Genomic DNA, 27,954 nt, shown 5'->3' with positions numbered 1-27,954 from the left:
GTAAGTTATTATTTCCCGAGAATCATTTCCTTAGGATTGATTCCTAAAAGTGAGTGAGTGGGTCACAAGGGAGGGATCAACATTTGCAAGATTCTTCAAGTGCACTGCCAACTTTTTTCCACAGCTTCAGCAATATTATGAATTACTATATTTTAAATAAATCTTTGCAGGAAAAGGCAAAAATATAAAGCTTTATAAGACACTATAGAGACAAAATAGAGGAAGATTGGCACAGATGTTAGCTGAGGGCCAATCTTCCTCACCAAAAACAAAAAACAGAACAGAACCACATGTATATAGACTCTTGCTTTATGACAAAGAGGTACAACAGAAGAGTGAGGAAAGGATAAAGCTTTCAATAAATGGTGCTGGGTCAGTTGTATATCCAATAGGAAAAAGTAAAACTTGACTCTGACCATACACTAAAATAAATTTTATGTGCATTGCAGATCTATATGAGAAAAACAAAACAATAAAACTTAATAAATAAATAAGACACTATACAGGCATGTCTTCATCATTTCAGCATAGAGAAAAGTGTATTAAGCTAGACATACTCAAAAAACCATAAAATGAGTGCATAAATTGAACTATACTCAAATTAAAATTTTCTCTTCATCGAAATATCATTACAAGAGTGAAATGGCAAGATACAGAGTAAGAGAAAATATTTATAAAACGTATAATTAGTAAATGGTTTGCATGCAGAATATATAAAGAACTCCTATAAATTTACAAGAAAAAGAACTGAATAATAGTGAAAATATTATATATAAAATTTGTGAGTGTAACTAAGGTAATATTTAGAGGAAAATCTATACTATTAAATGTATACACTTAAAAAGAAGAATTGTTGAAAATATGAGGCAAAGATGCATTTTATGAGGTTATAGTCAAAGAAAGTAGAAGACTGAAATAATAAATGAAAAAGAAGAAATAATGAAATAAGAATCAAACATACAGTGCAGAGAATTTTTTTAATACTAAATTTTGTTCTTCAAAAGGAAGAATGAAACTGATAAAACTCTGGTGAGACTAAAAAAGAAAAAAGAGAAAATGAACAAATAATAGTAAGAATGAAGAAGGGACACATTATTAGAGATCCACATACATCTGAAAGATACTAAAAAGATATTATGAACAACTTAATGCCAATAAATGTAAAAAGTTTAGATGAAATGGAAAAATTCTTAGAAATAATAATTTACCAAAAGTGACTCATGAAGAAATGGAAATCTGAATAGTCCCATGACTATTAAAGAGACTGAGTCAGTAATTCAAAATCTGCCCACAAAGAAAATTCCAAATCCAGATAGCTTTACCTGTGAATTACATTGAACATTCAAGGAAAATAAAATTCCATTTATATACAAACTCTTTTAGAAGTTTAGAAGTTTCTTCTCCAAAAGAACCAAAGTTATACTCCTCAGCTCATTTCATGGAACTAATATGACCCTGACTCCCAAATCTGACAGGGTCAATATAGGAAAATTAAAGGTCAATCTCACTTATGAACATAGATACGTAAAAACTCTAAACAAAGTATTATTATACAAAATTTAGCATCATATAAAAAGGATAGTGCATATGACCAAGTTATAATTAATCCCAGGAATGCCAGGTTTGTTTAACATTCAAAAACCAGTTAATATAATTTATCTCATTAACAGATTAAAGGAGAAAAATCTTATGGTTATCTCCATGATTGCAGAAAAAGCATTTGATAAAATTCAACATTGAATTAAACAGATGAATTATTTTTAAAAAAAACTTTTGCCAAACTGGAACTGGAAAGAAATTCCTTAATTTTATAAAGGCTGTCTTTTAAAAAATAACTAACGCAAGCCTCATACTTAGTGGTGAAACATTGAAAGTTTTCCCTCTGAAAACTGAAACAAAACAAAGATATCCATTTCTACCACTTTTATTCGACTTTATACTGGAGGTCCTGGCCAGCATAGTGAAGAAAAATAGGAATAAGGATTGGAAAAGGAAGAAAGAAAACTGCCAGTATTTATAGATGATATGATAGTGAACAGAGGAAATTTAAAAATAATCTACAGGTAATTAGAATTATTAAGAGAGTTCAGTAAGTTTCCTGGACTTAAAAAAAAAATCAGTATGCAAATATCAGTGTATTTAACGATGACAAAGAGAAAACTGTATTTTAAAAGAATAGCATTTGTAGTATCATTTAAAAATACCAAATAAATAATAACAAATCTAGTAAACTCAGAATTAGAATACTTTAATTAGAATAAATCTAATAAAAGTTGAGTAAGTCTCCAAAGCAGAAAAATCGAAAGCATTTCACAGAAATTAAAGATCTTAATAAATGAAGACACAGTGTTCATGGGTTGAAAGACTCAATATTACAAAGATTGTGAGTTCTTCCCAAAGTGATCTATAGATTCAATTTTATTTCTAATAAAAACTCATCAGGATTTTTTTGTGGACCTTGACAAGATGATTCTTCAATTTGTGTGGACATGAAAAAGGCCAAGAATAGCTCACTCGCTCTGGAGGAAGAACGAGTTTAGAGGGATTGCCGAACCAGATTACTACAAAGCCATAGTAATTAGGAGAGTGTGCCATTGATTTGGAGATAGTCCAATGGAATAGAGAGAAGATTATGGAAATAGACCTGCACAAATCTAGAAGCTTGATTTGGGACAGAGATGGCATGGCATAGCAACGGCAAAAAGACAGACTCTCAATAAACTTGGTCGGAATAATTGAGTATCCATATGGGAAAAGAATGAAATTGGACCTCTACCGCACACCATACACCAAAATCAATTGCGGGGGAATATGGATCTAAATATAAAAGACAAAATTGTAAAATTTTAAAATAATAATGTAGAAGAATATCTTCATAATCTTGGGTAAGGAAAATTTTCTTAAACAAAGCACAAAAAGCAATACCACAAAGGAAAGAAGGATAAAATAAAGAATTTCTTATTCATCAAAAGACAACAACAGGGGCTGGCCCCGTGGCGGAGTGGTTAAGTTCTCGCGCTCCGCTGGGGCTGCCCAGGGTTTGGATCCTGGGCGCGGACATGGCACCGCTCGTCAGGCTACGTTGAGGCGGCGTCCCACATCCCACAACTAGCAGGACCTGCAACTAAGATATACAACTGTGTACAGGAGTAGTTTGGGGAGATAAAGCAGAAAAAAAAAAAAAAAGACAACATCAGGGGCTGGCCCCGTGGCCGAGTGGTTAAGTTCGCACGCTCCGTTGCAGGCGGCCCAGTGTTTCGTTGGTTCGAATCCTCAACGTGGACATGGCACTGCTCATCAAACCACGCTGAGGCAGCGTCCCACATGCCACAACTAGAAGGACCCACAACAAAGAATATACAACTATGTACCGGGGGGCTTTGGGGAAAAAAAGGAAAAAAAAATAAAATCTTTAAAATAAAAATAAAGACAACATCAAGCCAGTGAAAATGCAAGCTACAGAGTACCAGAAGATAATTGTAATAGATAAAACTAACTAAAGACTCTTTATCCAGAATATGTACAAAACTCATAAGAAGTAATAATAAAAGACAACCCAATAGAAAAATGGGCAATCCAAACTCATCAAGTTGTATATACATTAAAAATGTACAGTTTCGTTTTGTGTGTGTGTGTGTGTGTGTGTGTGTGTGTGTGTGTGTGAGGAAGACTGACCCTGAGCTGACATCTGTTGCCAATCTTCCTCTTTTTGCTTGAGGAAGATTGTTGCTGAGCTAACATCTATGTACAGCTTTTTGTATGTTAATCATACCTCAATAAAGTGGTTTTCAAATAAATAAGTAATACAAAAAATAAAATAACCTGGCGAAAAGAAAAAGAAAAGTGGGCAAAAGCTAGGCACCTCAAAAAAGAAGAAAGCCATAGGCCAAAAGTATCAAACAGTGCTCAACTTTTTTGGAATTAAGGAAATGTAAATTAAAATCACAATGAGATACCACGGGACACTTACCAAATTGACTAAAATTTAAAAATCACAATACCAAGTATTAGCAAAAATATTCATCCATATAAATTTACACGAACTTGTATAACCATTTTGGAAAACAGGTCGGCATTTTTCAATTAAACTGAAAATAACATATTCTATGACACAGCAATTCCATTCCTAGGCAAACATCCTACAGAAAAGAGTGCTTATAGGACAGGAAACATGGACAAGAATGGTCATAGAAGCTTTGCTTTTTTTTTTGGCATCTTTTTTTTTTCTTTTATTGAGTTCATATTAGTTTGCATGGATGTGAGATTTCAGTTGTACATTATTTCTTGTCTGTCACCACATAAGTTCTCCCCTTCACCCCCTGTGCCCACTCCCACCCCCCTATTCCCCTGGTAACCACTGAACTGTTTTCGTTGTCCATGTGTTTGTTTATATTCCACATATGAGCAAAATCATCTGGTGTTTGTCTTTCTCAGTCTGGCTTATTTCGCTTAGCATAATTCCCTCCAGGTCCTTCCATGTTATTGCAAATGAGATGAATTTGTCTTTTTTTATGGCTGGGTAGTATTCCATTGTGTATATATATATACCACATCTTCTTCATCCAATCATCAGTCGATGGGCACTTGGATAGCTTCCATGTCTTGGCTATTGTGAATAACACTGCAATGAACGTAGGGGTACATATGTTGCTTTGGATTGTTGATTTCAAGTTGTTTGGATAGATACCCAGTAGTGGGAGAGCTGGGTCATATGGTAGTTCTATTTTTAGTTTTTGAGGAATCTCCATACTGTTTTCCAGAGTGGCTGCACCAGTTTGCATTCCTACTAGCAGTGTATAAAGGTTCCCTTCTATCCACACTCTCTCCAACATTTGTTATTTTTAGTCTTAGTGATTATAGCCATTTTAACAGGCGTAAGGTGGTATCTTAGTGTAGTTTTGATTTGCATTTCCCCGATGATTAGTGATGTTGAACATCTTTTTGTGTTTTTATTGGCCATCTGTATATCTTCTTTGGAAAAATGTCTGTTCATATCCTCTGCCCATTTTTTGATCAGGTTGTTTGTTTGTTTTTTTATTGTTCAGTTGTGTGAGTTCCTATATATCATGGAGATTAACCCCTTGTCAGATATAGGATTTGCAAGTATTTTCTCCCAATTGGTGGGTTGTCTCTTTGTTTTGATTCTAGTTTCTTTTGCCTTGCAGAAGCTCTTTAGTCTGATGAAGTTCCACTTGTTTATTTTTTCTTTTGTCTCCCTGGTCTGAGAAGACATGGTATTCGAAAAGATCCTTTTGAGTTCGACAGGTAGTGTGCCACCTATATTATCTTCCAGGAGTTTTGAAGTTTCAGGACTTATTAGAAGCTTTGCTTTGAATAGCCCTGTCATACGCCAGGTTCCCAGAAAACAGATGCTGACATGGAGTTTGGGGTGCAAGACATTTATTAGAGATCAATATCTGTGGAAAGAAGGGAGAGGAAGCAGGATTGAGCAGAAGTCAAACTGTGATGCAGGCAATGAAGTCTAGGCCAAAATTGGCAGGGAGCTCTGGAGCAAATATTGTGCATCTGAATTGTCCTGTATCGGATGAAAATGGTCCAGCCTCTATATCCTTGCTTTGTTCAGTCACCGGATGCATGCTGCTCTGGGAAGCAGCAAGGCAGCTCTCTGCAGCTTGGCGGACCCTGAAGAAGCCATCAGCTGCAGGTGTCTGCTGATCACACTCCCTGAGACTGGACAGAAAATCTTTCCTGAGGAGGGATCCGGGTGTCACATGTTTAGCTTTGCATCTGCCACAGGCCCAAACTGGCAATAACCCAAATGTCTATCAGTCAAAGAAAGGTTAAACTGCTTGTTCACACAACATACCTGTAATTCCCCAACGTTTCCTCATGCACCTTTGTGATCCATCCATCCCAGGGCAACCACTGATCCCATCCTTGCCAATACTTGATTTGGTCAGTCTTTTTAAATTCTAGTCCTTCCAGTGTGTGTGTAGTTTTAACTTGTATTTCCCTAATGACAAATGATGCTGAGCATCTCCTCATGTGCTTGTTACCTGAATATCTTTTTTGGTGAAGTCGTCGTCTTCAATTCTTTTGCCCATTTTTAAATTGGGTTATATATCATTTTTGTATAATATTTGTACTTCTAATTTTCTATAAGGGTCATACATATAGGCCTATAATCCATATCAAGTTAATTTTTGTATATGGTATACGGTGTGAGTAAGGGTCAAGCTTCATTATGTTGCATATGGCTATCGAATAGTTCCAGCACCGTTTGTTGGAAAGATTATTTGTTCCCCATTGAATTGCCTTGGTACTGTTGTTGAAAATCAATTGACCAGGGCTGGCCCCATGGCCAAGTGGTTAAGTTTGTGCGCTCCACTTCAGCAGCCCAGGGTTTCATCAGTTCAGATCCTAGGCGTGGACATGGGACTGCTCATTAGTCCATGCTGAGGCGGCATCCCACATAGCACAACCAGAGGGATCTACAACTAGAATATACAACTATGTACTGGGGGGATTTGGGGAGAAAAATCAGGGGAAAAAAAAAAAGAAAAAATCAATTAATCATGTATCTATGAGTCTATTTCTATCTTTACACTATCATGTTTTTTACATTAGCCTTTTTTTTTTAAAGATTTTATTTTTCTTTTTTCTCCCCAAAGCCCCCGGGTACATAGTTGTGTATTTTTAGTTATGGGTCCTTATAGTTGTGGCATGAGGGATGCCACCTCAGCATGGCTTGATGAGCAGTGCCATGTCCGTGCCCAGGAGGTGAACCAGCAAAACCCTGGGCCGCCTGAGCGGAGCACGCGCACTTAACCACTGAGCCACGGGGCCAGCCCCAACATTAGCTTTTTTATTCACTTGACTTCATTCAGTATAAGATCTAAAGTAAAGATCTAGATTTACTTTTTTTTCAAATAGTTAACCAATTTTCCCTGAAAAAAAAAATCATGCTTTTTATCTCTATTATTTGAGGGCCACGTTTTTTCTATATAGATTTCTTATGCCATATATAAGAGTTTCTTTCTGGGAAATTCTCTCTCATTGACATGTCTGTGGTTTTGGTATCAGTTCTATGCAGTGTGTTTTGCTCACTATGCCTACCTGGGAGCAAAGAGGGAGCACCGGCGCTCCACCTGCTCCGGGAAGACTGCCCCTCCTCAGCCCTCCAGACCACCATCAGCAGGAGTGAAGAGGGCTTCTGACAAGTACCCTCTCCTGTCACCTCCCAACAAACCCAGCCTGGCCACGTTGGGCCCCTCAGGGCTGCTCTCCTAAGTCCCTTTATCCCTTTCATATCAGTCTTCTGAGAGGCCCAGAATTCTCAGGGCATCCCTCACCCCAGGACGCTAAGCCCCAAGTGGCTCTTTAATTTCCTTTTCTGACCTTGCTGCCTACTCTACCCCATGTCCAGGAACCTTTTCACTAGGCTCCTGGAAACTCATTGGCATCAGTAAACTCCCTCATATCCTCGACTTCATTTCAGAATCTCCCCCTTTGCTTTCTTGCTCTAAAGGAAAACTGCCTTTCCTGTAAGAACTCGGCTTCCCCTGCAGCCCCTCAAGTGGTGGCTGTTTTCCCTCTGGTGGTCCCTGTGTCCCTGGGTCTAGGGGTGGAGGTGCCCATTTTGCTCCTCAGTGCCAGTCCTAGACAGTTTGCCCTCCTCCTTCGAGACACCCGCGTGTGAATGCCATGCCATCAGACAAGACCACCCATTTTTTCCTCCGTTTTTGCAGTCATTTACAGACTTCCCGGTCGCTCTCCCTCACTGCTTGAAGATTTTAGCTCCTGTCCCACGGTCACCCTCTCCAAGGCCATTCCTGCCTTAGTTTCTTATTTCGGCATTCATGTAGATGAACCAGCCTCTCAGCCCCGTGGCCTCCTCTTCACAATCTTGGCTTCTGCCATACCTCAGCCTCTCGCTCTCATAGCCAGACTTCGAACTGGTCGTTATCCGGGAATGCAGTCCCTTCATCATTGCAATGTCATGCGTCTCACTCTCGGATAAACACTGCCTCTCTCTACAGCTCACTCTCAATAGTGCCCCCACTCCAAGAATTCTTCCTGGAACCTACTGATCCAAGCAAAGGTCACTGTCCCTTGCCCCCTCGTGCCCACTTCCCTCCTTTCCCAGCTCCAAGTCTATAAGCCAGTATTATACTCTCTCCCTTCCTCTCCCTGCAGTATAGTCACCTGGCAAAACCACAACCCTGGTTAAACTCAACCCTCTACCCATTCTACACCTGCATCCGCAGGCTGTCCAGGACTGAAGAAAAACCCATGATGGGCTGACCAGTCTGACGTTAAGTTAATGATCACAACCCTCCCTAAGCAAGAACTAAAAGCTGCCCAGCAATCATACTATATCCCCAAGTCTACTCTAGCCCTCTCCCCCAGGCAACTGCTTCACACCCCCTCCTCCTCCTCCCTCCCTTCCCCCTCCTCCTCCTCCCCTCCCCCTCCCACTCCTCTTCCCCCTCACCCCGCCCCCCTCCCCCTCACCCCTCCCCCACCCCTACTCCTACCCCTACCCCCCTCCTGCTCCCCCTCCCCCACCTCCCCTCCTGCTCCTCCCCTCCCCTCCCCCTCCCCTCCCCCTCCCCTCCCCCTCCCCTCCTGCTCCTCCCCCTCCCCTCCCCTCCCCTCCCCTCCCCTCCCCTCCCCCTCCCCTCCTGCTCCTCCCCCTCCCCCTCCTCCCCTTCCCCTTCACCCTCCCCTCCCCCTCCTCATCCCCCTTCCCCCTCCTCCCCCTCCTTCCCCTCCTCCCCTCTTCCTCCTCTCAGCTACAACCTCTTCCTAGTTTGCTAAGAAAATAGAAGTCTTCAGAAGAGAAGTCCAGTGGCTCCACCACTTTTTCCCCCTCCCACCTGCATTTGTGCTCCCTAACCCTGCCCTCCATTTCGCTGATCTGGGGGAAACGTCCATGCTCCTATTTGAGGACAGCTCACTTTTTGTGCACCAGATGCCATACCCACCTATCTACTCAAGTGCTTCATGCCAACGTTTATCCCCTTTCTCACCTACATCATCAAAATTCCCCCTTCTCCAGGATTATTCCCATCAGCACACAAAAATACTATGTTTCCATCTTAACAAAAACTGCCTCTTAGCCTTACATCCCCCTCAAACTCTCACCCAATTTCCCTGCTCCTCTTTATGGCACAACTCCTGGAAAGAATTGACTCTTCTTACCACCTTCCAGTCCTCTCCTCCCTTCCTTTCTTCCATCCACTCCCATCTGGCTTTACCCCCGACCACTACAGCAAAACTGCTTTTGTCAGGGACTCTTCGTGGTGTTAAATCTCAGGCCTCACCCCCCTCAGCGCCAGATCATGGCCTCCTCTCCTGGTTTTCCTCTGGCCTCTCTGGTTGCTCCTTCTCTCTCCTTTGCTGGTACCTCCTCATCTCCAAGGCTCAGTCCTTGGACTCCGTTTTGTCTCTTATCTATACTCATTCCCTTGATCTCCTCCACTGTCCTGGATTTTAATACCATTCAGTTGCTGATGACTTTTCCAAATTTATATCCCTGGCCCCAGCCTTTTTCTGAATTCCAACTCATATTGTCTCTAGGCAGTCTCCTGAAGCTGAATCATGGCTGCGCCCTCCAACCAGGCCCAAGCTTACCAATTCTCTCCAGTTCCCAGCTGGCCCACTTCCCTGTAGACATTTGAGGTTTTTGTTTATTTGTTTGTTTGTTGCCTGAGGAAGAATGGCCCTGAGCTAACATCTGTGCCAGTCTTCCTCCGCTTTATATGTAGGTTGCTGCTGCAGCATGGCTGACGAGTGGTTTAGGTCCCAGGATCTAAACCCATGAACCTGGGCTGCCAAAGCAGAGCGCACCAAACTTAACCACTACACCACAGGGCTGGTCTCTAGATCTTTGAGTTTTGAACCCCAACCTAGAGGATGAAAATTAAGACTTTCCCTCTGCACAGGCTGTGGAGTGAGGGCAGTTGAATTGGGGGCCAGTGGCTCCTCGAACATTGCAGGCTGGTCGATTCACTCTGCATTTTGGGCTGGCTGAACAGCTCTGTGTGAAGCGCTCCTGGTGGGGTCGGGGTGGCCACTGTGGCTGCATCTCACAGGCATACAGGTGGCTGCCCCTCAAAACCTGTACACTCTGTCTGCTCTGTGTCTCTCTCCTGCCTTCCTCCCTAGGCGTAGGGCCCAGGAACCTTTCAAGAGGACACTACTAAAGTCTCGGTCCTAAGGACACTGCCCATCCATCTTGTGGCCTCCATGCCAAGCTGGGATTGTCTCTCCTCTGGACTTGATAGCTCTCCGGGACCGCATGGGGATCAGGCCAGTGGGGAGGTCTATAAGGCCCCCCAGCTCCTCTCCCACCTTCTCTGGGGTCACTCCTTTGGAACCATACCTGATCTGGGCAACCATATAGGCTTTCAAGGTGGGTTATGTCCCCCCAGCCCAGCCCCCACAAATGGGAGGCCAAGAATGCTGTTTGCTACAGCAGGAGGTGTCTGTTCTCCAAGAAGCCTCCTGAGTGGGCTTCTCAGCAGCAGATGGGACATAGGGCCGTCTTCCCCTCCCCACAGCATTCAAGGCTGCAATTTTGCAAACCAAGAATTAAAGGCTAGAATACTCAACGCCCTGCGGTCTCCCGAAGGGGGAGGATCCTAGAGGAGAATCAGCTTCCCTTGGAAGCCAGGCCCACTGGCAGGAGGTTCCCGGGTACACAAGCAATCTTGGGGCAGTGCTAACCTGCTTTTTCTTCTTCTTCAGAGTGTCTGGCTGAGTCTAAATTGAATTATTAATCTAGTCTTGTGTGCCCGTGTCACTTTTCCAGACAACCAGTTTATTCATGACTCGCCCACTATCAATTTCAACATGCAATTTGCAATGAAATTTGACTGATCAGCAATACCATAATTAGTTGCAAATGTCTGTGCTTGTATTTGTTTGGTGTAGGGGCTTTTTCATTAAAGTGATGCAGGCCAATAAATGTCATGACTTTGCTCTGGGACACAGGGCTGGCAGCGGTCAGGTCTCAGCCAGGGACAGGCTGGCTGGAAAAGAGATTGTGGGGTCTTGAAGTTGCAGCACCAGGAGTCGTGTTTTCACCTTTACACTTTTGTGTTCACATACAGTAGTTTGAGTTGAGCAGATGACAACATGTGTAATCCATGAGGATGAAGGGAACTGGAGTTACCTTGCTTGGCCTCCCCCTTAAATCTCCCCAGATCTGCTTGCACACCTCCAGGAACAGGGGGCTTCCTATCTGGTGAGGCAGCTCTACTTGGGAGAAAGTTCTTGCTCACCTGCCCTTCCACCTGCCAGTCGTAGGTCTGACCCATCTAGGCCAGGGTTCTGGTCTCAACTCAGAAACTGTCACATTGGATGAGCTTGGGCCAGTCTCTAAGCCTCAATTTATCCATCTGAAAAAAGAGGATTATTCAGTTGTCCTGACTCGAGGATTATAACAGAGTTTCTAGCTGCAAGCAACAGAAATTGACTCTAAACTTAGCAGACTGACTTAATTGGCTGAAGCTAAATTGATTTAAGCAGAAAAATAATGAGATGGAACAGCTCAGAGAATCTCTGGGCAGAGCAGAGAAGCAGCCCCAGAGGCTACAAAGCCACAGGCGAGGCCCCAGATCATACCGTGGAACTGGCTCAGTCAGGACCTGGCTGCCGCCACTGTCACTGCCACCACCATACACTAAGTTCTGCAGGCTGGGCTGTAGCATCCTGCTCATGCCCTCAGGTGCCACCGTCTCCACCACCCTAGAAACGCTGGCCTGCTGCACCCACGATAACCACTGAGGAGAACTCTCTGTGGTCCTTGCTGCTTTGGGCCACGAGCTCTGGGGTCACAGTCTGAAGCCCATGTGTCTGATTGTCAGAGCCTAGGTCACGGTCCCTTGCTCAGCCAAAGGGAGGCTAGTAAAACGTGCACGTGTCACTTTCGGCCTCTATGGTGGGAAGTGGGCTCTGCCTCAGAATGAGGGGAATTCCCCATCACAGGAAGAGGGTTCAGATCCTGGGTAGCCAAAAAGAAGAACAAAGAATCAAATAAGATAATAGATGTTAAAGAGGTTTGAAGAGGTTTGAAGAGGTATCAGGCTCTACACACCTGCCAAAGATTATTATTCATTCCATAACTATTTCTGCAGAAATAGATACAGAGGGGAGGAAGTTGTGGTCCCTGCCCTTAAAACAGCACAGTACAGTCAGGGAATAAGGAGGCGTGGGACAGATGACCCCTGTTCCAGGGAAGGGCTGGTGACCCTTGCGGATTTCAGGATGCCCAGATTATATGTTGATTGAGCATGAAGTACCAAGTCCCAGAGGGGTGGGCAGTAACTGGGGGCTTTCCCCTCAGAGTTTTCTTGGAGGTAGGTGGTATCTTGCATTCTCCCTTCATCCTGGGACTGTGCATCAGTCCTCTGATGTCTTATCTAGACCCAGGCCTGAGGAATTCTGCACATACACGCCTCTTCCCTCTGGAGAACTGTTGTAGTTTCCCTAGTTAGTATCCATCTCTCCTCCTCTGGTAATAGCACCCCAGTTTTCATCTGAGGAACTACTCCCCTTGTCATTTTCAGCTCATATACTTCAAGTGGAGCTAATTCTCTTGCTTGAGAGTCACATGTGAATCAGAGTTGCATAGTGCATTATGCACTATGCAGCATTGCACAGTGGTTGCTTTCGGAATGGGCGTGAGATTCAAGCCAAGTCATGAGGTCCAATCAGAGCCAATACTTGGTATCTGAGTGGCCCAGAAGAAAATGTCCTTTCACCTGGACTTGGAGATCTGATGATGTCAGCCTAGAGTTGCTGGCAGCTGTCTTGCCACCACAGAGTCTAAGAACAGGACCAATCCTGAAGAAAGCAGAAATGAAGAATGGCCTGGTCCTAGTGACATTTTTGTACCCCTGGATCAAGCTGTGCCTGAAGCCCCTGAACTTTTCCATGATATAAACCAAACAAACAGATAAATAGATCCCTTTTGTTTAAGCTATGTTTGGGTGAGTTTTATATTATATTTACAGCTAAAAGAGTTCTAATTGATTTTCTCATAAACCCCTTGCCAAAGCACCAGCCTGGAGTCAACTCCTTGGGAATGTCAAGGAGTTCAGACAAAATCAACAGAGGACCTTCTCTCTGGTATAGTAGTTCTTCAGAGCCCCATGATAAGGCAAGTCTCCCCAAATCATCCCATTTTACAGATGGGAATACAGAGGGACAACTGACCAACAGCCTGGACTATTCTGCATCAACCTAGAGGCCAGGTCTCTGGATGAGGGGACTCTGAAACCATCCTCCAACCTCCCCAAATCTCAGCAATAAGATCACAGAAGCCAATCTGGGGATGTATGGCCTGGAAACAACCTGATTATGTGGCTGAGGCAATGGTTGGTAGGATATTCCATACACTGTCTATGTAGAGTTCAAGAAACGAACGTAGGTCTATCATAAAATTCTTCCTGGCATCAAGGTAATAATCAAACTGAGGACCACTCTCTCACAATGATGGTCCAGAACCCAGTGATGATCCATGAGTACTAGCTGACTGTCATTGCTTCCAGCAGTGAGCAGTAAACTAACCCTGGTGTTTGCTCTTAATGACCAGCCCTTCACAGTGACAGAAAGGACTAGTCAAACCTTAAGGAAGCCTCCCTCTTTCCCAAAGAAGACAGCAAGGCAGTTTCTTTCAGAGATGCAGTCATCTCTGTCCATTCTAGGGATTTAAGACCTGCGCCAGGGAGCGTGACATGAGGGCAGGACCCTGCGTGAAGGCATTGACAGTGGCGAGGAAATCAGGGTCCCATGAATTAGAAGCTGCTCAAAAAGGGACCAGGTAAGGACCTTCTCCACCAGGCTCTGGGAATAGCCCACCAGCTGCCCCAGGAGTCCTGAGCTGCTAAGTCAATTTCACAGGTGAAATGGCCCTGGCACAAGTGGAGAGACCTTTCAGGCACACGGGGCCCCTGTTGTATTTATGGCACCATGTGACAATGCTGGGATACCTCATGCTACACGGAGCTCACTGTTCTTATCCACTGTCAGAAAAATGGTCCCAGCCTCAAATATGCTGTCCAGTTGTCAGAGCCCATGTTCGGATTTGGAGTTCTGAAATTGTAGGCCCCAGTGATGCCTGAACAGGCCTCTGTTGCCTCTAGGGCAACAGACATAGGATACACACGTGTGCTAAAAGACATGCAGTGTTTGTAATGGCCAAGGCTGAGAACAACCCAGATCTCCACTAACAATGGACTCAATCAATCAGTGGTGGTATATTCATAAAAAGGAGTATAGCAATGAGGCTGAGCAAAGCATTTTATACTCAGTAACATGGATGAAGCCCACTGAGCAAGAGAAGCCAGACATGAAAATAATACGTCCTATATGATTCCATTCATGTAAAGTTCAAAAATAGGCAAAACTAATCTAGAGTGATAGAGGCCACCATAGTGGTTACCCGTGGGGGCAGTGACTTGCAGAGGGCACAAGGGGGCTTTGGGGGCTGGTGATGCTCTGTTTCAGGTCCCACGGGTGATAGTTACACAGGTGTCTTCACAGGAGCTGTACACTAACGATTTGTGCATTTTCTTCTTTGTATATTACACTTCAATAAAAAAAAAATCAACTTATAAAAGATAAATAACCCCTCTGACCCAAACTACCCCAAGTAGGAATTCCAGAGAGAGCCTGGAAATTGAGCATCTCCTTCTGTGGTATCTTCCGCTGCTCCTTAGTTATTTGGGTTCTCAGAAGTCCTAAAACATGAGGTCAGCAAGCAAAGCTGTGGGGACACAGGAGAAGAGGGAGGCAGCCTTGTGGGGTGACTATGCCCAGGAAGGAGCTGAGAGTGTCGGAGGGCTCACAGGAGGCCCCCAAAGGGCTCGCACTAGCCTGTGTGAGCAGACAAGACAGACCGCTGCAGGTGCTGAGCTGGGGCTCAGGAAGGTCCACACTGAGGCCAGCGCCCCACAAGCCTTCCAAGAACCTTGTGCTGCTCAGATAAACCCTTCCCAGACCTCTGGAAGAAAAGGGGGAGAGCATCTTGTTGTGGGGCTAGGACAGGGGAGGGGTAGAGGGCTGAGTTGGGGCCCATTTTCGAACTGGTGCTGAGTCTCGATTTCACTAGAGTCTTTCTGCATTGCTTAAACTCCTCCAGATTGTCAGCTGCCTGCTGCCGGCAAAGCTCAACAACACTTCGGACATGGCCTGGCACCTCAGAGGTTTCTGTGACGTTCACCTAAGGAGTAGGGGCCATGGAGCTAATGCCTCCACTGCACCTTCTCTAAGAGGAGAGCTCCCCACCTCAAGTGCCTGAATGAAAGGGAAAGAGGGGCTCATTGGACCATTCCAACATTAAGAGTCCCTAAGAGTGCCATGCACACAGTAGGTGCTTCCTGACCCTTGCTAAAAGGCTGGATAGAATGGAGTTTCCAGTCCTGGGAGCAGGATCTGGGTCTGCCTTAAAGCCAGATAAGAGTGGCTTTAAGATAAAGCCACAGAGTGGGCTGGAGAAGCCTCAGAGTTGGGCCCAGAGGGAGCAGGACCCGCCTTAAGCCACACGAAAGTCCCTGGAGTGGCTGAGTTATTGGAGAGGACAGTGTCGGCATGGAAGACTAGGAACTAAAGTCAGAGAGAAGCAGAGCCTGCCTACCTTCACCCCACTGTACAGATGGGCAAACTGAGTCTTAGAGAAGATCGAGGCCTTGTCCCCACCTCACAGCTAATCTGCTAAAGCCGGGATTAGTGCTGTGGTGTCACGCCCACTCCTATAATCTCTCTCCTTCTCCAGCTTCGAGATCCCTCACAAAGCCATCGCTGTCGACCCACCCACACCCACACCCAGCCCGGGTCAGGAACCCTCACCTTTTCCTGCCTCTAGAACAGGGGTCGGCAAACTCTGTGCAAAAGTTCAGACAGTATTTTAGGCTTTGTGGTCCACAGTAGTCTCTGTTGCAGCTACTCAGCTCTGCCTTGTAATGTGAAAACAGCCAGAAACGATATGTAAACGATGGGCATGGCTGTGTTCCTTTGCTTATGAACACTGAAATTTGAATTTCATGTAATTTCCACGTGTCATGAAATATTATTCTTCTGTAATTTTGTTTTCAACCATTCAAAAATATAAAAGCTATTCTTAGCTCATGGGCTGTACCAAAATAGGCAGAGGACCAGATCAGGCCCTCAGGCCCATAGTTTGCCAATTCTCTCTTCTAGAATGTGCTGTCCTGGGACCTGGACTCCTAGAGCCACTGAGGCAGTAAGTCATGTCTGACTGAAATATGGGTGGTAATAGAGCGACCAACCGTTCCGGTTTGCCCAGGACTGAGGGGTTTCCCAGAATGTGGGATTTTTGGTGCTGAAACCACGACATCCCAGGCAAACCAGGACAATTGGTCACCCTGTGGTAACCATTAACCAAAGAGGAGACAGGCTTCAGGAGGCAGCCGCTCAGGGTTCGAGTGTGGCCCCAGGGCCTGCCCCATGCACCGCCTCATCCTAGCGGTTTGTGGTGGGCCCTTGTCCCGCTCTGCCCAGCCCTCAGCAAGGAGATGCCCCCTCCTCCAAGCGAGAAAACCTCTGTGGTCTGGGCGCTCTCAAAAGGCAGGAAGTTGAATCATCAACTCCGGTAATGTCTCCGTCAGCCTGTGGGTCTGCCTGGGGAGCTCAGGGCTCCAGGCCCAGGGAGCTGGCTCTGCACGTTGTTTGCTGCTTTCTCTGAACAAAAGAGCTCCAGAGGGAGGCTTCTAGTCAGGCTTCTGAAGAAATGAGAGCTGTTCAGTCAAGTGGGGAGGAGAGCTGGATGGCAGGTGCCCCTGGGGCTCTCACCCAGCTCTGGCCTCAGCTTGCTGTGTGGTATTCAATGACTCCCTCACCCTCTCTGTCTCTTGGTTTTGGCTTCTACTACAGAAATACTGATTGTTGAAATCCCCTTGAATTAAGAGTGTGGATGGTGACCAAAGTGAGAGCCTCCTGTGGCCCTGGAAGACTCATTCTAGCTTTGCAACCAGGGATGCAGAATGCCCAGACACACATCTCTGTCTCCCACTCACCTGGGAGCAGGACCTGACCAGCCACCTCGGTTCAGACTGCAGAGGCTTTAGGAAGATGACAAGTCTGGATTTAGGGGGCTGGAGGAGACAGGCAGAAGAGGAGAAGCGGATTACAGAGGGAGACTCATAGATAATAATGATAATCACACCACTGCTGCTGATTAAGTGCACACTATGTCCCAGCCCCTGGATGACCTCATCCAGTCCTCACAGTGACCTTAAGATAAGGACTATCATTATTTCCATTTTATGAGTGAGGCCAATGAAACCCAGAGAGGTTAAGTACTTTGATCATGGTCAAACAGCTACCAAGTGGTGGAGTAAGCATTAACCGCTGTGCTAGGCTGTAGCTTTGAGGTTCGGGGGCTGTAGGTTATGGCTCAGGAAGCCCACAGGGAGCAGGGGGAGCGAGGAGCTTCCCAGGGGAGTCAAGGGTAGGGTGGAGGAGAAAGGGTTCTTCCTCCCTGGTGCTGCACAAGGGCTTCCAGAGAACACTTGAGGGCGAGTTTGCTGGGCTTGGTGATCCCGCTCCTGGATGAAGCAGATCACGCCTCACAGATTCTCCAGATGGTCTCCGAGGGCCTGGGAAGAAACGACACAAGGCAGGATTTTCCTGCAGCATGGGAGCTGAGCATTTACTTTCTGAGCAAAGGTAGCTGGCCCTGATCCAAAGACATCCCCTGGGTGTCTCTGTATGTCCCTCCCTGCCCCAGCATGAGTGCCATCCTCAGGGTTCAGACCATGGGCCACAAGGCCCATCCTTCTTGGTCTCCCTGATCTTCTATGTGGCAGGGGACAACGAGAGCTCAGCAGGCCTAACCACGCTTAGCAAAGGACCAAGCCCAAGAGGGACCAGTAGGGCCCTGCTAGGGCGTGCTTCCCTGGGTTGCAGCAGCCTCCCACTTAGTTGTCCTCAATAACCCAGCAGGTAGACAATCTTGGGGAAAGAGGCCAATTCAGCTGCCCCGGCCACTGACTGGACCCCCAACATAGGTGCAGGCCAGGCCTGGACATGCCTTCTCTGCTATGGGCAGCAGGTTCAAAGCCAGGCTTAGCCAAAGCCCTGAGCATTCCTCCCCTCTCTGGGGCTCCATGAAATTCTCCACGAAGCCCTTTATCTAAAAAGGTTGTGTTCACGTCTGCTATGTGGGCACTGATTCGATTGGTAAGAGTGGGGATTTTAGAGACTTCATTAGCCCGGGGACCTACTGGGGCCAGGCCTGGACTGATACCTTGGGGTGGAGGTAGGGGGCCTGGAATCCGGGTGCAGCAGCTGAGGGTACCTTCGTGACCATGACGTGGACCTGCGCTGGACCCCTCAGGCCTCAGGAGCCAAGCTTTCCTTGCAGACAGACATTTGACTGTTGTTACTTGGCTATTTTAGGCAGCACCACCGAGTTACATTTGATTACCGCAAAACTGAAATAGTTCCTTAGTAGACATGGCAGACTCAGCCTTCCAAATGAGCCTTTTTGGGACCCTTGGGGTTCTGCGGTAAGCACAGCCCCATCTTACCCTCCAGTCCCTCTGGCAGGAAAGAAGGAACAGCCCAGGCAGCCCAGCCTCATCCAGGGCCTGTGCACGGAAGATGAGCTCCGTGGGCACACATGGGGCTGAGGGCCAGCAGCAGCACAATGCCTCCGGCCAGGCCTGGGCTCTGCCTTCTTCCCTGTCCCCAGCTCTTCCCCACAGGAGAAAGGGCAGAACAGGCCTGGCCAGTTGAGGACACTGTGGGACTGTGCCCAGGGAGTGACAGTTCTGGGCCTCTCCCTACTCTCTGTGAATGCCAGCCTGGGTATAGGGCCTGGGAGGCCCCAGTCCTTCCCCAGTCCAAAGGCCGCTAACAGCCCAGTGGCTGGAAGTATGTGGAGGGGGCTGTTCTTCAGCCAGGGAAGTGCAGGACAAAGGAAGGCGGGCGGGAGAGAAGGAAGAGGCTGAGCTCAGCGCAAGTCCAGGGGCCTGAGTCCACAGGGGCTGCCCTCAGCTTCCCCCACCCCACAGCTTGCTGCCTCTGGACAAAGCTGCAGACTAGCCTATCTTCTTCGGCCCCTCCTGCTCCTGGGTGGCAAGTCTCCTGTAGGACTTGAGGGAGCTGCCTGCCAGGTTCTGGAGGCAAGTCCCTGCCCAGCTGCTGCTGGCAGAGTGTCTCCCCTCCTGGGCATTTGCCCTTATCGGGGGTGGATGCTGTCAGACTTGCTAATGGTGGGCAGGTGGGCAAGGGAGATCATTTGGGTCACGTAGCCCTTTGCAAGCCTCTCAAACTGCCTCAGGTGGTCAGTGCTCCACTGCAGCCCTGGTCACTGGTGGGGCTGTGTGGGCTCCATGGGACCCCAAATGGTCTGAGCGGGAGACCTCAAAACTCCCAGGGAGTTCCTAGGAGATGCCAGAGTGTGGCCAGAGCAAGGGAGACCACCCAGCAGTCAGGGCTGTTGGGGTGGGATGGCTCTGCCTCCCCCATCATGGGGACATCCAAGCACAGTGAGAAACCTGGGCAGGGGTGGTACAGAGGGAATATGGAAATGGCTGAGGGGCTGGACTCAAGGCCTCTGGCTCCCTGATCCGGGGCTTGACATGGGGTGGGGAGGAGGCTGAAGGTGACAGGTAGAAAGATGCCCACTGTGTTGTAGACTAAATGAGCCCCCGACTGTGAGAGTCTCAGAACTCAGAGGGAGACCCGGCACCTCCAGGTCAGTGTCTGAGCGCTTCCTGAGTAGGTGGGCCTGCCGATTGAGAAAGAAAACCTGTCGAGACCAGGGGACTGTGGAAGCAAGCGTCTGGAGGCGGGAACACACCAGGCTGGCATAAGGACCAGCGAGCTGCCCAGGGGAAACATATACAAAGGTGGTAGGCGATGAGGCGGCAAAAGGTGGACAGCTCTGGCCCTGAGCTCCATGCCCTTCCAAGCCTTTGCCCTGTTATAGGTCGAATCGTGTCCCCGCTAAAAGATATATTGAAGTCCGAGTTCCCAGTACCTGCGAAGGTGACCTTATTTTGAAATAGGGTCTTTGCAGATCTAATCAAGATGGAGTCCTTAGGATGGACCCTAATCCAATGTGACTAATGTCTTTGTAAGAAGAGAGAAATCTGGACACAAGCACAGGCACACATGAAGAACACCACGTGAAGACACACGGACACGGAGAGAAGACAGCCAGATGAAGATGAAGGCAGAGATTGGCGTTGTGCTGCCACAAACCAAGGAACCTCGGGAGCCACCGGAAGCTGGAAGAAGCAAGAACAAGTCTTCCTCTAGAGGCCTCAGAGGGCCCTGCCCTCACCTTGACTTTGAACTTCTCACCTCCAGAGCTGTGAGGGAATACATTCCTGTTGTTTTAAGCCGCTCAGTCTATGTACTTTGTTATGGCAGTCCTAGGCACTAACATACCAGGCTGCTTCTGCCGCCTGGAACGCCCTTCCACCCTGTCCCTTCAAGTCCCCTCACCTGCTCCACGTGGGTCCAGTTGAGTGTGGCTTCTCTGTGGGCCCCGATGCTGAGCCTGTGTCCAGTAGATCTGTAAGGCTGGCTGGCCAGCTTGTCTCCCCAACTAGGCTGTAGGCTCCTTCAGGGCAGGCCTGACCTGTGGTAGGGCAGCATGGTGTGAGGAGAATGAAGGAGCAGTCAAGGGCTGACAAGCCCCTCTCAGACTGGGATGTGCCATCTGTTCTTCCACAGCCTGGCCTAGCTCAGGTGGGCACAAGGCAGTCCACAGAGAGGTTACAGCATCATTCACACGGGCCACTCTCAGCTCCTCCACTCTCCACTCCCCTCCTGGCCCTGTGTGAGTCTGAATAACTTGGGGAAATTCCTAACCTTCCCTTTCAACTGGGCCATTGGCCCTAGGAGTTTGCCACAACATAACTGCTCAGGTCCCTCCAACAAGGACTGTCTGTGGCTGGATGACTCATGCATACTGCTCCATCCCGCAGCCTTGGGTGGGACCCAGGGCTGGGGATAGTGCCAGCCAGGGCAGGCTAGGAGCTTGGACATCCCATTGCCCCAGTCCAGTCCCCAGGAACGGAGTGTACTCAAGGCTTCAGGACAAAAATCTAGAAGCAGGGAAGCAACTCTCATTTGAATTGAGATCTGAGTGATAAAAAAGAGCAGAGGAAACAGTAAGTTCAAAGGCCCTGAGGTAGAAATGAGCTTGGCATGATCAAGAACTGAAAAGAAGGCAGAGGAGGCTGGAGCATGGTGAAAGAGAGGTAGGACATGTGGCTAGATTGGGCCCACCTGGATAATCCAGGATAATCTCTCCATTTCAAGGTCCTTAATTTAATCACATCTGCAAAGTTCCTATTATCATGCAAGGTAACATATTCCAGCTTCTGGGGAGCACAACATAGACATCTTTTCGGGGGGGGGGGGGACGGATTTTTCTGCCTACTACCATATCTCTCTCATTCTCTGCTCTGTTTCTTTCACTCTATTGCTACATTTCTGTTTCCCTGTCTTTCTACTTACAATATTTGAATCTGACCATGGATCTACTGACCTGTCACCTAGTCACAATTTCTCTTCCTACTCCTTTATCAACTATCAACAAGTTATTTGTCAATCTATCATTCCTCCATGGCTTTAATCTTTGAATGTGATAATTGCATCACCCCTCAGCCGTTTATCTAATAAAGTGACTTTTAAATTCCATCTATCATTTAGTTGTCCTCTGTCCATGATGAATTATCAGTCATCTAGCTCCATATTTGCACATGTGTAACATATGTGAACATTCTTTCTCAATGTCTGCAAATAAATCCAATAAATATTCACTGAGTGCTTGCCATGTGCCCAATTCTATGTCATGTATGAGTGAGATAAAGGGCTGATAACACCCCCAGTAGCCATATTGGGTCCTTTTTCATCACCATCATGAACATCAATGTCATCATTGCAAATCCATGCACACTGTCCAATTTTGTTATCTACATAGGAACCATTTTTATATGGACTTTCAAGACAAATATAAGCTGTTCTAATCTGCCTTTTGCTCACTAGCCAGGCTGTGTGTGCATAAATAATGCAGACTCATTTTAACTTGATCTTAGATAAAGTGTGGGTAGAAAAGTATATCTGCTGGGCAAGCATCTTATGCATCAAATAACAAATCCTAAAGTTAAAGGGAAATTATTTTTAGGTTGTCTGGGCAAATAGTGCAGAAGACGGGGACACCAAAAATGTGGCATCAGGCATGTGTGGGCACATGCAGACACACAACACACACACACGTGGGTACACACAAATGCACACGTGCGCACTCAAGCACATATGCACCTTCTCTCTTCCTCTGCCCCCACATAGCGGCTCCTTCCTGCTCCCTCCTCCCTCCATGCACGTACAGGGCCAAAGCAGACACTTCAGCACTGACTCACATCCTCCCTCATCTTGTTTCCAGTCTAGGAATCTCACCTCTCCTCCTGGGCTGAGGTATTCCGGGGCAAGGATTGTGCCTGATCTTTCTTGGGCCTGCCCTTCCAGCCTGGCCAGCCAGACGGCTTGACACCTAAGAGCTGCTTCTCTTTTCTTGAACTCTGAGGGCAACTGGGGATCAGGGAGGTAAGGGGCTAGATGCCTAGGGGCAGACGTTCTCCAGAGAAGCCCCTACTGCCCAACACGGTTCCCTCTGGGCAGAGGAATCTGCCTCTGGTGCCCCAGCTGGAAGCCAGGGTAATGCAGGGTTTCTTTCTCCTGTAGAACTCTCCTAAAGGAGCTGTGCGAGGTGGATAATCTGCCTGGAGCTGGCCTAGCTGGGGATCAGCTCAACAAGAATTCCCTCCTTTCCAAGCATCTCCGTTGCACAAGCATCCAGCGCTAATTCCTGTCCAAGCCTCTCCTTGGCTAGAGATCCAGCACATTCGGATGCAGCTTGCCCCCTGCCAGAGCTGCAGGTCCCCGATGTCAGGCAGTTATAACACCCAAGAACACCCCAGGCTCACAAGTCACTTTGTCCACAGCCCTAAGGGAGGAATGGCTTGCTCACTAGTGCCTGTAGGAGGCTCGCAAGGCAGCCACCTTGCACCCTGGAGCACTTCCCAGCAGTGGGAGGCTAGTCCAGGCCAGGACACCATTAATGAAGCCTTGACTGGGGTGAGGCATCTCAGGGCCAGCTGGCCTTGCTGCTTCTGGTTCCACACTGAGCCTTGATCCTATCCACATACTTGACTCCATCCAAATCCAAAGTATGCCCCTCCCCCATCTTCTCGTATCCTCAGGGCAGAGAACTCCTCTAACACATCTCTGTAGCCTGAAGCCAGCCCAGAGCAACCATAGGAATTATATGCAGAGCAGATCTGCACCTGTGCACAGCCCCACCACCCCCAGCATCTCACAGCCCAGAGCCCAAGCCCTGGCCTCAAGCAATCTCCACTTCTTTGCCTAACCCGGAGCCCTCACTTGGTGGGTTCCATTAACTGCTTAGGGCCCACCAGGTAATGAATTATCCCTACATTTGCTTCCTAAGGATCCAGGCTGGCCAGGTATGCTCAAGCCAAACGTGTTGGGGAAGAAATGGCCCTCCATCTGTCGGAGAAGGGAGCTCCTCCTGGAGGCCATGTTGCTCAGAAACTTATCTCTTCCCACACTGGTTTCCAGTCCCAGCCTGGCCTATGCCCAAGTCCCAGCAGACCAAAGGCCAAGCGGGGCTTTTCCATGACTTTGTTGGAGCTCAACCTCCATGGGAAGGGTCTGGAATGGACTTAGAATCTCAGACTGGACCATCTGGAGAAGCCCAGAGAGCCCCTGACATTGGGACCCAAAGAGGGTCAAACAGGCCCCAGGCCACCCAAGAGTCAGCCCTGAAACTAGACCAGAGGGCAGGCTTCTTGCCCCTGCCCTCCAGGACAGGAGAATTCCGTGGGGCACCTGTGGGGCAACCAGCACCACCCAAATGCAAAGGGCTTCTTGAGGCTCCCCCAACAACCACAGGGTCAACTCTTCCTCTCCATCTCCACAGCCCCCTACCCCAGGCCTCACCCCTTCCCAACCTCACTCCCTATGCTCCAACATAGGCAACTGGTCATCAGTTTGATGAGTATCTTTCCGGATGCTTTATTTTTTTCTACAAAATTACATATATCTGTGTGTCTGTGTTCAGATAAAAATGTAGACTTTTGCAGGTATTTTTTAATGTGAATGGGATCATATTGTAAATTACCCTGAAACTTGTTTTTCATTTAGCACTTTTATTGGGGCTCTTTCTATATCAGACACCTAAAATCACATAATACTTTCTAGTTTGCTGCCTTCTTTTTGCACTGTGGTTTATTTAGCCAGTCCTTTAGTGGTGGACATTCAAGCTATTTCCAGTTTTTCACTGTTACAAACAACACCGTATTGATGTTCTTAAACAGATCTCCTTGTGCCCACATCAGAGCGTCTCTCTGGGGGAGATTCCTGGAAGTAAACTGCATGCTTTCATCTCCTCCTTCCAACCTGGGGCAACTTCAAGGTCTCGCCTTTCACCCTCAAGCAGCTTTCTAGTATATTTTCCTGTACAAAAGGCAATTCCCTCTTCAGGAAGAACCTTGAGGCCAGCTATTAGCATCATGTTCTATGCGCCACTGCACTGCTGTGGACCGGGCAGACACCACCTGTCCCTTTGGAACATCCTCCATCCTCTCATCTCATCTGAAGTACCATCTATATGTAAGTCCATCTCCAGGCCCTTCTCATCTCTTGACCATCGCACCCCACAGGCTCCCAAGAGGGCTTGTTTCACCTTGACTATCCTGCACATGCTTAAGGACTTGTTTTCCTAAATGGGCCTAAATTCCTTGAAGATAGGATCTAGACCTGGAACTCACTGCCCTAAGATAAAGCCTTGTGTGTGTAAGTAATTGTCAAATGCATGCAATTTCTAACAAAACCAAGTTACCTCCAGCATGGCTATGAACTCATCAGTAAACTCATGGGAAAGGTCTTTGTAAGACTGCCAGATGGGGGGAGATTTGCTTCAATTTATCAGAAACCCTAGGAAAAGATGAAAGGGTTTTTCTTATACTGTTCAGCTTGACTTGGAGCCAGTGCCTTTGATTCTTGGTGGTTCTTGCATTGGGCCAGGCCCCTCAGCTCCGAGTGGGGCATCTCACACTTTGACTGTGGTCAAGCTGGCCCCTGACTTGGCTGGAGTTACTGCCTGCTGCCAGGGGAGGCATTTGGAGGCCCCAGGGATCTTAATTGCTTTCTGCCATCTGTGGCCACTGGGCTGGGTCTGAGAGTCTGAGAAGGGACAGGTGGCCTGGCTGGCACATCATCCAGACATCTCCTCGGGCTGGTCAGTACCATCTCTAAACCAGCTGGCAAAGGCTCCAGAGGGGTGCCTCTCCCAGGCACGCATTTGTAGTGCACTACAGAAAGAGCCAAGCCTGAGCTTGCCAGGGCAGTGTCTTCAGCCGCAGACACAGCCCTGGGCAGCTTTTCTCTCTGTCCCAAACCCCAGCAGCAGCCCTGCCTGGAGCCTAGAAGGCAGAAGCTGCTGTTTGTCCTCTCCTGAATCCCAAATTATGCGCCTTGCAGAGGGCTGGGCACATAGTAGGAAGCTAGGAAATATTTACTGAACGACGGACAGAATGAATGTTCACCCTCCCTTAGAGGAGGCCACCTAATGCCACTGACTATATGTGGGAGGGTAAGGCTTGGATTCCAGAAACAAAAGAGACGGAAGAAAGTGTGAGCAAACCTCACCTGCATCTGTGCAACTTCCCAGATTCCATTCTTTCCCGTCAGGATTCCAAGGAATTCTCCAGGAACTCTAAAGTTAGGGCAAGTGTTGTCATCCAATTTTCCTAACTCTCTAAACCTGTGCTACTTCAAGTGCGATCCGTGGACCAGCAGCGTCAGCATCATCAGAGAACTTGTTAGAAATGCAGACTCTCAGGTTCCATCCCAGACCTAATGAATCAGAATCTGCTCTTGAACAAGATCCCAGGTGATCTGTGTGCATGTGATAGTTGGACACTACTGCCTTAAGCAGCTAGTGAGTGAACACATGCCCGGAACCTGCGTGAGGACTTCTCACCTGGCACAGAATGGGCTATTGGAAAGTGTGGCTAACTATACCTGGGGCTTCTGCCTAGCTTTATGACTCAGACCAATTATTGAGTTAGGTATTTTCTGTCTCTCCAGCCCTTGAATACTGTCTAGAATATAGTAGGCGCTGAATAAATATTCGATGAATAAATGTTGAATGATTCTCCTGCTTTTTTCTCAATTTAGGATGCTTAGAGGATGGTGGACCTCTGCTTATAGATATAAATTGCAAGTTATTTGAAAGGATGTTTGTTCCTAATAAGGAACCCTGGAAAAACAGCTATTCTCTAAAGAACAGTTACTGGGTGTCAGGCCAAGGCTTGGTACCAGGTGGACAAGCTCTCAGTGTTTTACAAAGTGTGGTTCAAGGCCAAGGGCATCAAGAGTGACCAGGTACTTGTTAAAAATGTGGTTCCCTGGGCCCTGTCCTGGACGTGCCCATTGAGGACCTTTGAGGATGAAGCCAAGAAATTTGCATTTTTAACAAGCATCCCAGGCACACTAAAGTTTGGGAATTATTGCATCCCTAGTTTACAGAAGAGGAAACTGAGGCAGAGAGAACTGACTTGTGTGAAGTCACAGAGCCAGTGAATGATGGAGACAGGACTCAAACCCAAGACTGCCTAAATCTGGAACCCACAATTCTAACCATATTGTCTGTTACACTGGAAAACTGATGCCCAGTCTGGCTGTCTGTATTTAGCCATATATATCACTTTGTGTGTGTTTCAAGTGTTCACAAAATTTGCTAGATTGTGAACTCTTGGAAGGCAGTGATGTGTTTTATTTCTCTCTATATCTGTAGTATCCATTACCATGCCTAACACCTGGAAGATCCTCAACAAAAGTTGTTTGATTTGAATTTTTACAGATACATGATTATCCATCTCTATAAACATACATTCACAGAGAACAACTCATTTTCAGGTAGCATCTTGGAACAAGCTGTAACAACTATATACTTTCCCGCTCTCTCTTGAACCCACTCAATCAAACTTTTGCTCAAGCCACTCCATTGCCCTGGCTCTTGTCAAGATCACCAGTGACCTCAACATGGCTGAACCTAAAGATCAACTGTCGGTCCTTATCTTACCTGACCCCCTCCCCTGAACCCCTGCCCCTGTGGCTTGGGACATAGAACTTTCCCCCTCCTGAAACTATCTTTGCTTGGCTTCCAGGATATTCCTCCTATCTCTCTGGATGCTGCTGCTTCTTTTTTATTTTTTTCCAACTTTTTCATTGTGGTAAAATACACATTAACATAAAATTTACCATCCACCATTTTTAAATGTACAGTTCAGTGATATTAAGCACATTCACGTTGTTGTGCACCCATCACCACCATCCATCTCCAGAACTCTTTCATCTTGCAAAACTGAAACTCTGTACCCATTAAACAATATCTCCTCATTCCTCCTTCCCCAAACCCCTGGCAACCACCATTCTACTTTGTCTCTATGAATTTCACCACTCTAGACATCTCATAGAAGTGGAATCATACAGTATTTGTCTTTTTGTGACTGGCTTATTTCACTTAGCATAAGGACCTCAAAGTTCACCTATGTTGTAGCATAGTGCAGAATTTTCTTCCTTTTTTAAGGATGAGTAATATTCCATTCTATGTATATACCACATTTGGCTTATCCATTCATCCATCAACAGACTCTTGGGTTGCTTCCATATTTCACCTATTGTGAATAATGCTGTTGTGAACATGAGTGCACAAATACCTCTTTAAGACCCTCTTTTCAATTTTTTTGAGTATATACCCAGAAATGGAATTGCTGGATCATAGGGTAACTCTATTTTTAATTTTTTGAGCAATGGCCATACTGTTTCCACAGTGGCTGTACTATTTTACATTCCCACCAACAGTGCACAAGGATTCTAATTTCTCCACATCCTTGCCAACACTTCTAACTTTCT

At 46.9% G+C, this 27,954-nt stretch overlaps 1 long non-coding RNA gene across 1 annotated transcript; it reads right to left on the bottom strand.

Annotated features, from left to right (window-relative positions):
- Positions 1 to 5,021: 5,021 nt before the first annotated feature.
- Positions 5,022 to 20,787, bottom strand: LOC138917485 (uncharacterized). The gene is made up of 5 exons (XR_011425587.1): positions 20,449 to 20,787; positions 17,293 to 17,588; positions 17,007 to 17,084; positions 11,250 to 11,366; positions 5,022 to 5,764 (listed from the first exon to the last, which is right to left on the bottom strand). It is a non-coding gene; the product is annotated as an uncharacterized lncRNA (long non-coding RNA).
- Between the last annotated feature and the right edge of the window lie 7,167 nt (positions 20,788 to 27,954).

Source organism: Equus caballus, chromosome 14 (genome assembly GCF_041296265.1).
Source record: "Equus caballus isolate H_3958 breed thoroughbred chromosome 14, TB-T2T, whole genome shotgun sequence".
In the NCBI taxonomy this organism is placed as follows: Eukaryota; Metazoa; Chordata; class Mammalia; order Perissodactyla; family Equidae; genus Equus; species Equus caballus.
This window is presented reverse-complemented; position numbering and strand designations above follow the sequence as displayed.